Genomic DNA, 17124 nt, shown 5'->3' with positions numbered 1-17124 from the left:
CCATATGGCAGACTCCGTCAAGAAGCCAGCTCTTAGGCTGCTTCAGATACCTTGCCTACAGATCTCCTCAGTTGGCCCGTGGGTACCCCCAACATTCTGCATGCTTCACCCACACTCTACTACCTCCCAACCCTGTGGCTGGCTCCCCGTGTACACGCCTGAGGATGGTGGAAGCAAGGCTTTGCAAATAGCTCGGGAGCATGTATGCACATGTGTAGAAAGCTGACCCAAGTTTACAGGACTGGGAAGAAGCACACAAAACTGAGAAGTGCCCTAGGAAAATAAAGAAAATGAGAAGCTGTCAGAACCTGGTCTGGCTTTGCAGGATCAAGAGAAGGCATACAGTCTTAAGAATTTCCCTCCCAGAGGGAGTAAGAAGTGTGGAGTAGACATACCCACAGAAAAGCTCTAAGAAAACCTCAGAATCCCTAACAGGGCTGATGGAGTACATTTCTCTCCTGAAGTCAGTCAGTAAAGACTAGAAGAGGTGGCTGCTTCTTCAAATGCAAAGACAGCAATGTAAGACTTCAAGAAATATAAAAAATCAAGGAAACTGGACACTACCAAAGGCTAATCACCAAGGCTAATTTTCCAGTAAGTGATCCCAAAGAAATGGAGGTCTGAGATTTGCCTGATAAAGAATTCAAAATAACTGTTTTAAGGAAGCTCAGTGAGCTACTAGAAAACAGAAAGATAATTCAACAAAATCAGGGATACAATACATGAACAAATGAGAAGTATAAAAGAAACAAAAATCATAAAAAGAGAACCAAACTAATTCTGGAGATGAAGAATGCAATGAATGGAAAAAATGAAATAGAAACTGTCAACAGCCTATCAATGAAGCAGAAGGAAGAATCTATGAAGTAGAATACAGGTCATTTGAAATTACCAGCCAGAGGATAACAAAGAAAAATTGAAAATAAAATGATAAATGAAAAAGAGTGAAGAAGGTGAAGAAGGCTTACATGAACTATAGGATACTATCAAGAGAAATAATCTATGTGTTATTAGAGTCATAGAAGGAGAAGAGAGGGAGAAAGGGGTAGAAAGCTTATGTTAAGAAATAATGACTGTGAACCTCCCAAATCTGGGGAGAGACTGGACATTCTAGTTCATGAGGCATATAAGTTTACAAGCAATTTCAACTCAAAATGATCTTCTCCAAGACATATTATGATAAAATTGTCTAAAATCAAAGACAGAGAATTTTAAAAGCAGCAAGACAAAAGAAATTCCTCATGTATAAGGGAACCCTCTCATAAGGCTAACAGCAGATTTTTCAGCAGAAACCTTGCAGGCCAGGAGAAAGTGGGATGATATATTCAAAGCACTGAAAGAAGAAAACTGCCAACCAAGAATACCTTGGCAAACCTGTCATTCATAAATGAAGGAGAGATAAAGACTTTCCCAGACAAACAAAAGCTGAGGGAATTCATCACCACAAGACCTGCCTATGCTGACAGGAGTTCTTAAAGTTGAAATAAAAGGACATTAATTAGTAACATGTAAATATATAAAAATATAAAAACCACAGGTAAAGTTAAGTATATAGTCAAATTCAGAATAGTCCAACACTGTAATATGGTGGCACTACTTAACTCTAAGTATAGAGGTTAAAGGACAAAAGTATTAAAATAACCATACCTACAATAATTAGTTAATGGATATGCAATAAAAAGTTAAATTATTACATTAAAACATAAAATGGGGGGAAGGAATAAAAGGGTAGAGTTTCTAGATGTGATCAAAGTTAGGTTGTTATCAGCTTAAAATAACTGGCCAAAGATGTTTTAAATAACCCTCATGGTAACGAGAGAGTAAAAACCTACAGTAGATACACAATAGATAAAGAGAAGGGAATTAAAGCATACCACTATGATAATCATGAATTCACAATGGAAGCTAGCAAGAGAGGAAGAGAGAAGCAATGGAAGTACAAAATAGCCAGAAAACAATAAGATGGCATTAGTAAGTCCTCACCTAGCAATAATTACTAAAATGTAAACAGATTAAATTCTCCAATCAAAAGGCATAAAGTAGCTGACAGAATAAAAAAAAAAACGCAAGACCCAAGTATATGCCAACAAGAGATTCACTTCACCTTTAAGGACACACATAGGTGCAAAGTGAAGGAATGGAAAAGATATTCCATGCAAATGGAAATCAAAAGAGAACAGGGTTAGCCACATTTATATCAGACAAAATGGACTTTAAGTAAAAATTGTAACAAGAGACAAAGAAGGTAATCATTATATAATGATAAAGAGGTCAATTCATCAAGAGGATATAACAATTGTAAATATGTATACACCTAACACTGGAGCACCTAAACATATTAAGCAAATACTAACAGATCTAAAGGGAGAAACAGAGAACAATATAATAATAGTAGGGAACTTCAGTATTTCACTTTCAACAGTGGATAGATAATCCAGACAGAAAATTAATACGGAGATATTGGACTAGAATTTTACTTTAGACCAAATGAACCTATCAGACATATACAGAACATTCCATCTGACAGCAGCAGAATACACATTCTTCTCAAGCATGCACGGAACATTCTCCAGGATATATCATATGTTAGCTCACAAAACAAGTCTTAGCAAATTTAAGAAGATTGAAATACCAAGTATCTTTTTGGACCATAATAGTATGAAACTAGAAATCAATAACAGAAGAAAACTTGAAAATTCACAAATATGTGGAAATTAAGACAACATACTCCTAAACAAACATTGAATCAAAGAAGAAATCAAAAGGGAAATTTAAAAAGTCTTGAAAGAAATGAAAATGGAAACACAACATACCAAAATTTATAGGATGCAGCAAAAGTAGTTCTAAGAGAGAAGATTATAATGATAAATGCCTACACTAAGAAAATGAAAAATCTCAAATAAACAACCTAACTGTACACTTCAAGGAATTAGAAAAAGAACTATGCCTAAAGCTAGAAGAATGAAGGAAATAAGAAAGATCAGAATGTAAATAAATGACATTGAGACTAGAAAAACAACAGAAAAAAAGAAACTAAGGGCTGATTTTTTAAAAAGATAAACAAAATTGGGACTTCCCTGGTGGTCCAGTGGTTAAGACTCTGCAGTTCCACTGCAGGGGGCGTGGGTTCGATCCCCGGTCAGGGAAACTAAGATCCCGCATGCGCGCAGCGTGGCCAAAGAAATAAGTAAATAAACAATAAAGATAAACAAAACTGACAAACCATTAGGTAGACTAACTGAGAAAAAGAGAGGAAAGACTCACATAAATAAAATCAGAAATGAAAGGAGTTATTAAAATCAATAACACAAAATACAAAAGATCATAAGAGTCTACTATGAAAAATTACATACCAACAAACTAGATAACCTAGAACAAATGGATAAATTCCTAGAAAAAGATACAATCTATCAAGATTCATGACAACCAATCAAGAATCATGAAGAAGTAGAAGATCTGAACAGACCAATAATAAGTAAGAATATTCAATCAGTAATCAAAAACCTCCCAAGAAAGAAAAGGCCAGAAACACATGGTTTCCCTGTAAATTTTACCAAGCACTTAGAGAAGAATTAATGCCAATCCTTCTCATACTCTTCCAAAATTTGAAGAGTAGGGAACCCACCCAAACTCATTTTACAAAACCAGCATTACCCTGATACTAAAGCCAGTATGGAGGTTGCTCAAAATATTAAATGTAGAACTGCCATAATGATTCAGCAATCCCACTTTTGGGTAGATATACAAAGGAAATAAAAACAGCATATTGAAGAGATATCTGCACCTCATGTTTATTAGAGCATTACTCACAATAGCCAAAATATGGAAACAACGTAAGTGTCCATCAATGGATAAATGGATAAACAAGATGTGGTATATGTATACAATGGAATACATTGGAATACAATGGAATACAGCTCCAAAGTCATATACAATTTTCAGATCTAACAAAGAATATAAAAACTATGGAGAAGAGGGAAAAAAAGTATTGTGGGAAAATATCTTTGTCTTTTACTTAGAAAAATATCTACTCAGTAAGGCAGATGTGCTCTGTAATAACCGTAGGAGCTGTTAGCAGCTACAGTGTTTGGAAAATTATGGAAAAGGAGGAAATCTTGCTATTTTTAACAACATGGATGGACCCATTATGCCAAGTGAGATAAGTCAGACAAAGACAAATACTGCATGATCTTACTTATATAGGCATGCCTCGTTTTACTGCATTTAGCTTTATTGCACTTTGCAGATACTGAGTTTTTTACAAATTGAAGTTTTGTTGCAATCCTGTGTTGAGCAAGTCCATCAGTGCCATTTTTTTCCAAGAGCATTTGCTCACTTCATGTCTCTGTTTCACATTTGGTAATTCTTGTGATATTTCAAACCTTTTCATTATTATTGTATTTTGTTATGGTGACCTATGATCAATTATATCTGATCATAGTATTGTAAAAACATTACAACTTGCTGAAGGCCCAGATGATGGTTAGCATTTTTAGTAATAAAGGATTATTTAATTAAGGTATGTACATGTTTTTAAAGACATAATACCATAGCACGTTTAATAGACTGTAGTACCGTGTAAACATAACTTTCATAACTTTTGGGAAACCAAAAATCTGTGTGACTTGCTTTATTGCAGTGGTCTGGAACCAAACCTGCAATATCTCTGAGGTATGCTGTATGTGAAATTTAAAAAAGCTAATTCATAGAAACAGAGTAGTATGGCTATTACAAGGGCTGGGAAGTGGGAGAAATGGGGAGATGGAGGTGATAGCCAAAGGGTACAAATTTGTGGTTAGAAGATAAATAAGTTTTGAAGATCTAATGCACAGTAGTGTGACAATAGTCAACAATCATGTATTATATGCTTTAAAGTTGCTAAGAGATTAGATCTTAAATGTTCTCACACAAAATGAAATTATAATTATGTGATGTGCTAGAGGTGTTAGCTAATGCTACAGTGGTAATCTTATTGCAATATATAAAGGTATCAAATCAACATGTTGTACACCATAAACTTACACAATGCTGTATGTCAATTATATCTCAATTAAAAAAAGATAAGAGTTAACAAAATAAGAAATTTGACTGAATGTTAAGAGAAGGTACTTTAGCTAGATAGATTTAGGAAAACTATTAAAAACAATTATTACATTATTTTAAAGATAGAGTACAATAGAAATAAAATGGTATTATTCTTTTAATCTTTATAGAATTATTGGATACTAACATTCATCCTAATACTAAACGATGTCACCAATATAAGACATATTTTTTAACTTTTAAAATATATTTGAGCCATGAGTTCTTTCAGGAAAAAAAAGCCCCATTCTCCATAACTTATGAGAAAGAATTAAGAGCAGAATATCAGTTTCCCATCTCAAATATTCCTGAGGGTGAAAAAGCTCCAAAGTCATATACAATTTTCAGATCTAACAAAGAATATAAAAACTATGGAGAAGAGGGAAAAAAAGTATTGTGGGAAAATATCTTTGTCTTTTACTTAGAAAAATATCTACTCAGTAAGGCAGATGTGCTCTGTAATAACTGTAGGAGCTGTTAGCAGCTACAGTGTTTGGAAAATTATGGTTCTTCACTGTCATGTTAGACTTTTAAATTTTCACTGCTATAGTCAATAAAAATTTTTTAGAGTTATTCTTTTATACTGGAAGTTTGATATTTGATATTCAGCAAAATATCAACTTTATGACAACCTTTGGCATTGGTACAAAGTATAAATATTATGTGTGTATATATACAGATATATATTCAAAACACTTCTAATATTATGGGAGCATAACACAGTAGGAACTTTTGTGAGAAAATTCCTTTGTGAGAAAGTTCCTTTTAGTGACACCATGGTCACTTAATGGCCTGCAGTATCAACCAAATTCTCAGTAGGCTTTGCTTACCACATTTCCTCTGAATTCTAACCCTTGTTCCTCTAAAATCCATGGGAATAGATTGGTCAGTTTACTTTGGTTTGAGCCTAAATGAATGCTTTAAAGTGACTCTTTAAAGAAACCCATTAAAAAATCCTCCCACTCTGGAAGTGTTTTGCCAAGACTAACTCAAAGCCACAAAAGATTTAGGGTTGGTTCCAAACTGGAACCTGTAAGAACTGTGTGGGCCTTTAACTCAGCAAAAACTCCATGTTTAACAGAAACTCAGAATATTAAACATCAGAGTATAAGGTAATTTTCCAGATCCCAAACATTTGGTATAAAGCCATGGAACTCTACGAGGGAATTCTCCAAGTGAAAGTCTTTCTTTTGAGTAAAATGAAAGGATCGCAGTGATCCCTGGAGAAGAGACAAGGTCTCGGACAGGGCAGAAATCTGACCCTGCCATGGAGTCATTTTGTGATCTGGGCCTAGCTACATAGTTTCCTCATGTTTACTCTGTTTCCTAATAAAGTAAGTGGTTATAATACTGACTAATAATTCGTCCATTAGCTATCTGTTCACATTAATAAAAAATTTATTGCTTTACTCTTTGTTAGTAACAGTAATAACCGTTCCTATACATTAGCAGTACCTGTAGCATGTGTGGGTGGGTGGTTTCTTATATACTAGCTCTATTCTGAGCATTACTCTGCTATACACTGTACAAAATATTTTACGGAGGTGTCAATAAATATTAGATATTATTGCTATTGTGAAAATTATTTAATCATTGCTTTATTAGTCTCATTTTTATAAGAAGCTATCGAGGCTTAGAAGACTTAAATACCATTGTCAAGTTAACACAACTATTAAAGTGGCAGAGCCAAATTTGTCTACTCCAAAACCTATGCTCTTAACCACTACTACTCTGCCATTCTACAGATTGGAAATTCACCTTGAGCTCTGAAGTTTTAAGAAGCATTCGGGCGCACACTAATTCCTTGGCTTCAAAAGGCAAAAGAAACTCCTACTCTCTCAACCACTTTGAGGCTCATTTTTTCCCACTGAGCCTATGATCAAATGATCATGGCAGTAGACTAAAATTAAACTTCATTTTAAAACTGGAACAATAATCTGTACCCTCTACCTCACATGCATATTGTGAGGATATAATTGAATGATGTGTTTGAAAGAGCTCTGGAAAACATACAACAATTTCTTTACAAATGTATAAAACATCAATCGGTTGTATTGTCTCCACTCCTATCCTTGTTCTTTGCTGGGTACTTGGTTAAATGCATTATATACAAATGCTCCTTTAATCCTCATCACAATTTTGTGAAGTGGCATTATAATTCCATTTAAAAAATGAGGAAGCAGATTCAAAGTGTTTAACTTGGTCTGACTTGGATAGTCAGTAAGTGACTGAGCTGGAAATTATGTCTGGATCAGATGAGGTGGTATCAGTAACATAACTATATCTAGGTATCTAGATCTACCTACCTATAAATGTATATATACTATATACATGAACTTAATATTATCAACCCGATGTTTAGAGAGAAGCTGCTACTAGGAGATACTTTAGAACCCAAAAGCTGGCAGCTGACTGCATACATGGCTCAACAATGAGTCTTCCAAAGCAGGCAAAGCAGGCTAGTGGTTTCCCTGTGACTATTATATTGTGATTCTTGGAACACCTGTGTCAGGATACAGACTTCTTGATAAAAATGCAGATTCTTGACCCTCTCTTCAGACTTTTGAATTAGAATCTCTGGAGAGTATGGCCCATGAATACACACTTTTAATAAGCTCTACAAGTGATTTTATTTAAATTAGAGTTTGAGGTCCATTGCATAAAGGAATGGGCCCACCTGGCTCTACCCCTGGTTGTTTTTATATACAGAACTTTTTTCAAGTTCCTCTTCTAAATGGAGGAAAAATAACTTCTCTGGGACAATGATGTTTTTATTTCATAATATGAATTATGAAAGGTTACATTAATGTAGCTCTTGTGTGTAGCTCTTGTGTGTAGCTCAGCCAGGCATTTATAAATATATTTTGTCCACATCCAGGCCATGAACTCCATTCTCATTTAAACATCAACTAAAAGAAAATGCATAATTTGTCGCAAGATTAATTTCCTCCAGGGGAGGAAACACTAGCTAGTCACATGTGAGGGTCACTTGCTTCTTAATAGCTCCTTCCTAAATAAATTACAAGATAAACCACCAGTTCTGAATGAACAATTAGGGAAGTTGTTAGAAGCAATGCCTTTCCCCTTGAGTTTTGTAAAAATTTCTGAAATCACTTCTAATCTACAAAAGGGAAAATTATTTTTCCTTAGGTGACTCACAGTATTTTATTCATATCAAAAAGAGATTATAGAGATTATTAGACCACTAATCCAACTCAATAAACTTTATTACTGAGTTTTTCCTAAAGAATATGGAAGTGATTCATTCCAAAATAGTCTCAGTGGGGTTGAATTTTCCTCTCTTGAAGTCTTACTTAAAATGTTTCACAAGGAAACCTCTGAATATTGTAGAAAATATTAGATTAATAATACATTTACTACTAGAAGCTATTTTGCTGAATAGTTAATAGGATTAGGATGTATTTTTAAATGTACCCAGGATTTATTTTAATCAGATATGGTAAGACATATAGACACAGAAATGACTTTCATGAAGGAAGAAGTTCATACCCACAGATCCCTAGAAACATGAAGCATACTTCTCCATCAGTGCCACCCAAGAAAGCACCAGAGTTGGAAAGCAGGCAGAGGAAGCAGAGTAAACTGTGTGCAAGAGCCTTTACTGTAGTTTCTGTGAAAAAGGCAAGGCAAAGCAGGATAAGCAGGCTTAGAATTGGCCAGTGTGAATAATTTCAGTGGACTCTGGGGTGTAGGGGCTGTCTCTAGTTGTCTTGGCACCTTACCTTCCTTGTGGTGATTAGGGCAGGATAGTGGCTTGCTCAGCATGTGATAGCCTAATAAAGGAGATGGCTAAAGGTATGGGCTCTGGATTTTATATGGCTTGCATATAAAAGGAGTACTCCAGGATGAATTGTCTGCTATCTCTAGGAATTAGCTAACCATAGGACGGGTAGTCCCTCTAGGGTCAATAAGGCCCCAAGGTGTCAAAGCATTAGAAAATAAAGAAAATAAAAATACATGACTAACATAGAAGTTCTTGTGCTACTGCTATAAAACAAGACAAATTCTTGTATTCATATATTAGATGTGCTTGTAGCATATGTGGGTGGGTGGTTTTCTATATACTAACTCTATTCTTAGGTAATGTGTTAATGTACTACTACTGCTCCAGGAGTTATAGGGCACTTTTTAAAAACAATAGCTTTAAATTCTTCATAGACTGAGTATTATAGTGACATTTTAAATTTAGAGCAAGAAAAACGTTAAACTTTACAGCAACATTTGGCATCCAGGTCCATCTGTTCTGAAATTCTGTGTGTGACCAAAGAAGTAATAATTGGAGCAGCAAAGAACTGAATATCATGAGTTAAGGATGGAGAAGACCTGCTTGAGAAACTTGTAAATCTAAGGAATGGCTACGTCTCAACAGCTGCCACTACAGGCATGAAGGCGAGGGGAGGAGCTAAGATTGGGTTAGTTTCTTGATGAACGGGATACCTTCTCACACAGAGCTAATGCTATCTAAAGAATCTCTTGAGAAAAGTGGGACTTGGTAAAGGGCTCAGGCGTGGAGTATATCAGAATGTAGACAAAAGGGACAGGAGGGGAGAGTCAGAGAAGCTTAGAAGAAAGGCTCTTTGAGCACGGCATTCCTCCATTTTCCAAACGTCCTCATCTGGTCAGAAAGGTGGTTTTCCTTTTACCTTCCTGGAACACCTACAACAGATTTTATGTTTCTTGGAAGTCTGGCTTCTAGCGCCATAGGAACTTCTGTAGGTGACCGAAAGGCCTCAACATCAAAGGCAACAATGGTATGGCATGAATTGTTTTAGCACTGGTAGTCTGAACAAGGTTACCTACCTGGTTTACTTTGCAAATTTTATGTGTTAAAAGTTGAATATTCCTGACATATTAGTTAGGACTCTAGGTTACAAGTGACAGAAATCCAGGGCCAAATAGTTTAAGCAAAAAACAAAGTCTTTGGGTTTGCTGGGACTAGGGACTAGTTTATTTTCCCCAAGTCTCACCCTACGAGTGGATATGAAAGTCTGGTGGGCCAAAGCACTCGTGTTAGAAACCCCAAGGTGCTCACTGGATTAGGATGATCTTACCTGTAGGTTTTCCTGGGTGGTAACAAAGAGGCAGAAGTCTGAAAGGTTTTTTTTTTTTTAAGTTATAGGGAATAAAGTTTATTTTGGCAGAGAGTGTTAAAATTACAGTTGCATACATTAGTAACATAACTCAACATCCTTAATTTGGTATGTGTGACACATTTTCTTGCTTTCCTGTGTTCTGCTAAATCACCATAACCTAAACTGCTTTATAAAATTGATGTGCTGAAATTTAATTTTACTGTTTTCACCTATGCTCTGATTCCAAACAAAACTTTTCATAAGCTTCTTCTATCTCTGGGTCCATCTCATCTGGAGAAGAAAAATGCTTCCTGATGGATACTGGGATCATGAAAGTCAATCAGGAAGCCCTAATTTTTCTTTTTAAGCTGCCTAATAAATATTTATTGGCCACCTAGTTTGTGTTGCTTATTGAGGGTGTAGTATGTAATAAACGAAGGAGAGCCTTTGTCTTCAAGTTGCTCCAAGGCTAGTAAAGACTATATTAGATGTTAAAATGATAAGAATAAATATTCTTCTTGATCTCAGCAAAGGGTCAAAAATGATAATGAGGAAATAACCTCCCACTGGAGGCATGTTCTGAGTGGGGAACAGGATAACATCTCTTGGACAAGTCTGCTGTTCCAATGAAACTTTCTCTCTCTGGGAATGACCTCAATTTCTCCACTGTTAAAACACCCTGTGTCTATAAGTCTCATAGAGGTCCCTGGATTTTGTAAAGAAAGATACCCCAGCTAGTTTTTTGTTAGCTATCAGATGTTGTTGATTGGCTGATTAAAAAAAAAAATCTTAGTTTAAGGAAGCTCACCCATAAGAATCAATGCCATTAAGTCACTATTCTAATTTGGTAACTCAATCAGCACTGCTGGATCCTGTGGGGAGTTTGGGGTGGAAGGTGAAGGAGAGTCATGATCCAGAGACTGGCATGTCAGATGTACTCTTCTGTGAGGGATGTGATGGCTAACCGATGTAGCCATAGGACAAGATGTGCCCTTATCAAATGATGGGCATCAGTAACACGACTTTTCACAACTACCTTAGGAATGCTTAAAATTATTTTTAAATGACTTTGAGCCATAAAATTGTGAGAGTCACCTCATATCTCTATGCTTTAGCTTGCTCAGTAGCTAAACAAAGGAGTTTCCTGGATGTTACTAAAAACTCTGGGCTCCAAAATTTTATGTTTCTAGGGAGGCTTCAGGGATGCAATGGAATATACATTAGTTTATAGCCATAAGATGTGGGTTTGACAGTAATTTCTACCTGTTTGTTACATCACTTTAGGCCAGTGGTTCTGAACCGGGGGTGATTTCGTGCCGCTCCCCCCTCTTCCTCCTCCAGAGAACATCTGGCAATATCTGAAAACATTTTGTTATAATTGGGGGTGGTAGTTCATCTAGTAGAATCCATGGTTGCTGCTAAACATTAGGCAATGCATAGGACACAGCCCTGCAACAGAAATTATCCAGACCAATAATACTTACGTTTGGAAATACTGATGTAGATAAATCACCTCAATCTTGGCTTCTGCATTTTGATGAATACTGTTTTTGAGCATAGTAAATGAGACAGTTGTGAAAGCACACAGTAAATGACAAAGTGTGGCAACACTTGTGGTCATCAGTCTGAGTGTTGCCTTCACAGTGACAGTGGCAGAAAGGGAAGTCTGGAAGTGGAGCGGAAGCCTCTGGGACACAGCAATGAGGGGAGATCACTGAGATGTTGCCACCTGGCAAATACTACTTGACGATTTTGTTACTCTTTGCTCCCCCACCTTTTGTGGCCTCTTTGATGGAATTTCCTGGAAGGCGTATGTGACACTGACATCTGGGTACTGCTGTGGCTGAGATCCTGTGCTTTGAAGTTAGACAGACTTGAATGTGAATCATGCTTTACCACTTCTATGTGACTCAACTTTTCTGGCACCCAGATTAATATAGGTATAATATTTCCTACTTCATAAGGCTATCTTGAGGCTTCATGTTAAGCCAGAGCCTGTGATCACAGAATAAATAGGTGCTGTCATTACTGTTACTTCTGCACTCAGTGCTATATAGTCACTTTAAGTATCTCTCCCCTTTACTTTTCCTCTTTACTTTTTGTCACCCATCTCTTTCCCCAGCTGAGCAAACTTTCATTACGACTTTCTTATGAACAAATCAATACCTGTTCTTCCCTGGTTAACATTAGTCAACTCAATCTGTATTAGATTGAGATACAAAAAATGAAGTTTCTAACAGAAAGTTATATAAGCAATCAATAAAAATTCCCTGCTCCCTGAAAAAAAAGGGGAAGTTATTGACTATAGGTTGCAGAATTTTGTTGTTGAAAAGGATCTATAGCTCAGGTTTTCCTACCTGGTCTTAACTCAGAATCTCACAGGAGCTTTTAAAAATACAATATCTGGGGCTTCCCTGGTGGCACAGTGGTTGAGAGTCCGCCTGCCGATGCAAGGGACACAGGTTTGTGCCCCGGTCCGGGAAGATCCCACATGCCGCAGAGCGGCTGGGCCCGTGATCCATGGCCACTGAACCTGCACGTCCGGAGCCTGTGCTCCGCAACGGGAGAGGCCACAACAGTGAGAGGCTCGCGTACCACAAAAAACAAACAAACAAAAAAGAAACAATATCTGGAACTCCATCCCAGTCCTGGTGAATCAGAATCTTTGGCTTATATGAGGCCCAGAACTATGCATTTTCTAAAAGCTCTCTGGGTTCTGAGATGCACGGGAACATTTAAAAAATAGAGACAGTAGAGTTCCACATGAGACTTACTTACAGAATCTCTGGAAAAGGATAAAATAACAGACACACACATAAAAATATATCCATAGTCTTACTTGATCTTTACCACAATCCTGAGCTTAGGCTGGAGAGGATTGTTACCGGCAACTTTGGGGTTAAGTCTTAGGACTAAGAGACCACAGGTGATCTGTTTACAGTCACATAATATATTTCAGTATTTGTTCAAAATATTTGCTGACCTTCCCTACTTTGCCCTTCTCTGGAGCTCTACCCCATGAGAGGAGTATACTTACTGTTCTATTGACATCAGGCTTGGCCCTATAACTTGCTTTGATTGAGGAGTGTGAGTGCAAGAGGCCCATGCCACTTCCAAGCAGAAATTTTCAGGCATTTCATTGGTCAATTTATTTTTTCCTTCTGCCACCAGACTACCATGTCCCTGTCAGTGGCTGCTATTTCAGTCAAGTTCACAGAATGAAAAATACTTGGAATGCAGTTGCAGTCACCCTGCAGTGGTCATTAATGTGAGCACAAAAGAGACCTTTGTTTAACCTTATGGGATTTGGGGATGATAATCCCCACTCCCTTCTCCTATAACAGAAAAAAGAGTGAGAATTTGAGCCCAGGTCTTCTGTCCATGACTTGCTGTTTCTGTTATAATTCTCAGCAGGAGAAGAGAGTTATGTCTGATCTAGGTGGAGAGGGGATTATTTGCTCCCTTTGCTAGGGCGGCAACTGGGGGAAGGTGTGTTTTTGGTATGCTCAGTTGGAATTTAGAATAGAGATCTCAAATTTCTTCAAACCCAGAAATTCTATTGTTCTTTGACCCTCCTGAAGAAACATCACTGTCCATTGTTGCTACTTGGGCTAATACAATTTGTGGGGCTGTATAGTTGAGGCTTAACTGTGGCATTAATCTGGGATTGACAGCGACATAAATCACCATATATAACATCCCTTATATGGAAAAAAGTTTTCCAAGTTCCATATAATAGGTAAAAAGGGTAAACTTTTGAAACAAGTTCTTGCTTTACCTTAGGGTTCAGGTAAAGCTCAAATGATATTTTCTAAAAAAAAACACATACATTTAAAAAGGGTGTTATTCACATTTCGCCCACAGGGGGGCCACACAAGTCAGTACTTAATATTTTTTTCCCCAATGTTTCTAATATTATTATTTTTTACCTATTTATTGGCGTATAATTGCTTTACAATGTTGTGTTAGTTTCTGCTGTATAACAAAGTGAATCAGCTATACATATACATATGTTCCCATATTTCTTCCCTCTTGCGTCTCCCTCCCTCCCACCCCTCCATCCCACCCCTCTAGGTGGTCACAAAGCACCCAGCTGATCTCCCTGTGCTATGCGGCTGCTTCCCACTAGCCATCTATTTTACATTTGGTAGTGTATATATTTCCATGCCACTCTCTCACTTCATCCCAGTTTACCCTTCCCCCTCCCTGTATCCTCAAGTCCATTCTCTACGTCTGAGTCTTTATTGCTATCCTGAGCCTAGGTTCATCAGAACCATTTTTTTTTTAAGATTCCATATAAGTACTTAATATTTTCTTGTGATAAACTTGTTTACATATTTATTCCTAGTGCTTTTTTCTCCCTCCAGAAATCCAGGTTGTCTCACAATTTATAACTTGAGCTGAAGAGGTTGTTTTTCAAGTTCTCTATATAAAGATAATTTCAGTCTGCTTCAGTTCTTCTAAACCCTTCATTACTATTCAAATTTTGATGTCTATGGTAGATTAAAATTTCTATTTCATTTTCAGAGATTTAAAGTAGTTTTCCCAGACTCATTTTTCTAGAGCTGAAGCCTCTGAAACCAAGAGAGATGAGGTAATTTTAATCAGAATCAAAATCAGTTACTGATGTTCCTAAATTTAAAAACCAGGATTTTGTTTTTAAAAGATGTCAAATTGGAAACATGATGATAATAATTCTTAGCAAAATGTAAATAATAATAATAGTAGCTATCATTTATTGACTACCTACTCCGGACCAGAATTTATTGGTGCATGATTCTATTTAATCCTCTCCAAAGAAGCTTGGCAAGGTATATGTCATCTTCATTGTTTGGGATGAGTCCCAGAGATGTTAGTTGTCATAACTACCACATGACTTTAACGGAAAGACCTGGCATTTGATCCCAAGTCCCTCAGAAGCCAAAGTCCACAAGCTTTCCTCTACACCACAGTGCCTCTCCCATTTGGCTTTGAAATGAGTTTCTACTCTGGCTATCATATTTGTCATCTCAAGTTTCTTCCTCAATTACATATTTTATTTCCAAAATAAATATTTATGCACATAAACGTCTATCTCAACAGGAAGCACAGAATTAAAAATCGCATAATCACCATGAAAGCTTCAAGTGATCTTCCTACGGGAAAGGGAAGTTGTGGTTTGCAAGGAGCACATGCAGGGACCCCTTACCAGCAGTTTGTGGGCCACTGGACCACAGGAGAGCGGGGAAAGCACTGGGAAGGCAGAGATCATAAATTTGCATTTCAAGTCCCTTCATGAGCAAGCGTAATTGATAGGAATCATTTGGGTTCATTACTTAATCTATATCGTTCTCCTTATAAATGCAACTATTAAAAAGTCAGAAGAATCCATGCAAACTTTCAACCACTAGATGTCACTGTTGCTTACGAAATGGAATTGCCCACTCAGGTGAACTCTATAATGTTCATCAAGAGATTAAACACATGTGGCTCCTGACAAGGATCTTGTGTTTTTCTTGGAAGAGACAAGACACACCTATGTGAATAGTTACAGAGTAGCAAAGGAGTGTGCATTCATTCGTGACTGGTTGCAAATAGTAAGGGTAGAGGTAACAGGAGCTGTAAGATGTGAGAGAAATAAATGTAAACTGGAGTCGCTGTGGAAGTTTCCACAGATGTGTGACTAAGATGATGTTCTAATGATGAGTAAGAGCTGACCAAGGTAGGAAGAGAGCAAGCTGATTCCTACGAGGAGTAGTGACATGAGCACAAGCAAGGAAGTGGAAACAAATACTGACTTCCGGTGAAGGGGAAGATTCCTTTGGGGAAGAGTGGGAGTTGGTTGTGGAGGAGACAGATTGTATAGAAACAGAAATAACAAAGAGGAGGAATTTATTCTCCTTCCTGAATGTGCCTCTAAAAGTTTCTGAGCAGAAGAATGATGTGATGAACATTTCACTGTAGTAAGATGAACTGTTTGGGTACTGGGGTCAGGTACCAACGAAGGATCACGACTTGTCGAGCTGCGTGATTTGGGTTTTCTTCCCCGTGTAATTACTTTATCCCGGTCCTTTCGCCATTTTTCATGTTCCCTTCCCGCCAAATCTCGATCTGGAAAGAGCAGAGATAACCCCTCCCCCGCTTCCCCGCGCCCAACATAAAACTGGCACCTGTCAGTCTTCCTATAGAGCAGGGGCTTCTGCTTGTCTCGTCCCCAGAGACTTGCCTTCCTCTGCTTGACCATTTCTGACATAATCTGAATTTGTGCTCTGATGTATTCAGCCAGTCAGCTCCCCTTTAGGAAAAAAAAAAAAAAATCAAAGCTAGGCTTTCACCTCAGTGAGAGAAACGTCTGCAAGCAAAGGCGCCTCTATTCCACTTGTCCTGAACCAAGTGCGCGACAGTTTCAGGGATTTTCTTTTTTGCCCAAACGTCACCTAATAAAGATCTGAGAACACGAGGGAAAAAAAGAACAAAACAAAACAAACCAAACAACTTTCAGCTCCTTTACCTAGGTGCTCTGAGGAGAGTGCAGAGGGCGGCCAGCGAGTAGAGAAGGCGGCCTTTCTTGAGCCCCATGCAGCAACCGGTCGGTCCTCCCCTCCGTCCGGCAGGCAGGCGGACCTTGCTGGGGTCGAAGCAGACGTGGAGCCGTTGGCCTTTCGGACTTTCACAAGCCTCTCAGTTTCGCAGGCGACCACTCCGGCATCCTGTCCTCAGGCAGAGAAGCCACAAAACGTGTCGCCAAGGACCAAGATGATGGAGAAGCCACAGGGGAAGACGAGCAGCACGTTCCGGAAGGCCACAAACGCTCGCCGCGTTCACCCTGGGAGCCCGAGCTCCTCTCACAGAGGGCGTGTCCTCAACATCCGGTTCCGCCGCCGGCGTCCGCTTTCCCGCCACAGCGAACTGACGGACGCGGCCGTCGCAGTCCTGAGGTGGCTGGGTTCCTACTCAGCGGTGTGGACCA

At 38.0% G+C, this 17124-nt stretch overlaps 1 protein-coding gene across 1 annotated transcript in view; it reads right to left on the bottom strand.

Annotated features, from left to right (window-relative positions):
• ABCB5 (ATP binding cassette subfamily B member 5) overlaps positions 1-16451 on the bottom strand; it is a 138311-nt gene extending 121860 nt beyond the window's left edge. The window contains exon 1 of the mRNA XM_060156150.1: positions 16325-16451. The gene's annotated coding sequence lies outside the window, so the exon portion shown is untranslated. The remainder of the gene's footprint in view (positions 1-16324) is intronic.
• Between the last annotated feature and the right edge of the window lie 673 nt (positions 16452-17124).

Source organism: Lagenorhynchus albirostris, chromosome 8, assembly GCF_949774975.1.
Source record: "Lagenorhynchus albirostris chromosome 8, mLagAlb1.1, whole genome shotgun sequence".
NCBI classification, from domain to species: Eukaryota; Metazoa; Chordata; class Mammalia; order Artiodactyla; family Delphinidae; genus Lagenorhynchus; species Lagenorhynchus albirostris.
The sequence above is the reverse complement of the archived record's forward strand: the minus strand, read 5'-3'. Positions and strand labels throughout refer to the sequence as shown.